Source organism: Orycteropus afer, unplaced genomic scaffold, assembly GCF_000298275.1.
Source record: "Orycteropus afer afer isolate SDZICR_OR568_19922 unplaced genomic scaffold, OryAfe1.0 scaffold00596, whole genome shotgun sequence".
NCBI lineage: Eukaryota > Metazoa > Chordata > Mammalia > Tubulidentata > Orycteropodidae > Orycteropus > Orycteropus afer.
Genome location: NW_006922183.1, coordinates 53,815 through 54,922, shown reverse-complemented (window position 1 = coordinate 54,922; position 1,108 = coordinate 53,815).

The window sequence follows — 1,108 nt, the reverse complement described above, 5'->3', positions numbered from 1 at the left end:
TAAAGAATGCTGATGGGATCTGGATTGGGATTACATTGAATATATAGATTGTTTTGGTAGTATTGACATTTTTACAATGTCCAATCTTCCTATCCATGAACATGGCACGTTCTTCCATTTATGTAAATCTCTTATGGTTTCTTGGAATAGTGACTTGTAATTTTCTTTGTATAGGTCTTTTGCATCCCTAGTGAGATTTATTCCCAAGGACTTTGTTTTTTTTGGTAGCTACTGTAAATGGTATTGATTTCCTTTCCAGCAATCTCTCTGCTGGTATAGAGGAATCCAACTGATTTTTGGATGTTGATCTTTTATCTTGCTACTATGCTAAATCTCTCAATCAGTTTCAGTAGGTTTTTTTTTTTTTTTTAATTGTGATTTGGGTGAAGATTTACAGAGCAAATTCACTTTCCATACAACAGTTCACATATACTTTGTTTCAGTAGGTTTTTTTTTTTTTTTTTTCTGAACCTCTTGGATTTTCTAAGTATAAGATCATATAGGGATAATTTTACTTCTTCCTTATCAATTTGGATGCCTTTGACTTCCCTGTCTTGCCTTATTGCCCTGGCTGGGACTTCCAATACAATGTTGAATAGAAGTGGTGAGAGAGGGCTTCCTGTTTGGTTCCTTTTTGTAAGGGAAGTGGTTTCAGTTTCTCTCCCTTGAGAATAATGTTGGCTGTTCGTTTTGCATATATGTCTGTGATAGTTGGAACTGTGTGTCAACTTGGCTGGACCACAATTCTGTGTGGTTTAAGGAATTGTGATGTGGGTTGTTCCAATGATGGGATCAGATGTATATGTTTTGAGTAGCCAAGCCATTGAAAGGGAGTTTCCCTAAGGGTGTGGCCTGCTTCCAGTATATTTATGGACATTCTGGGAAAAGAGACATTCTTCTGTGGATCAGGATTCTGTTGTGCTGCCTACAACTGTCCATGAGTGAACAGTCCACTGTTTGGCCTGAAGATCGTGGATTTGTCATTCATTGGAGTCTATAGCCAGTATGCTGCCTGCCAACCTTGAGCTCATCAGGCCCTACTGCTGTGTGAGTTGGGAAAAGCCTCCACCTTGATGTTGATCCAAGAACTTTGGACTTGCCAGCTTCT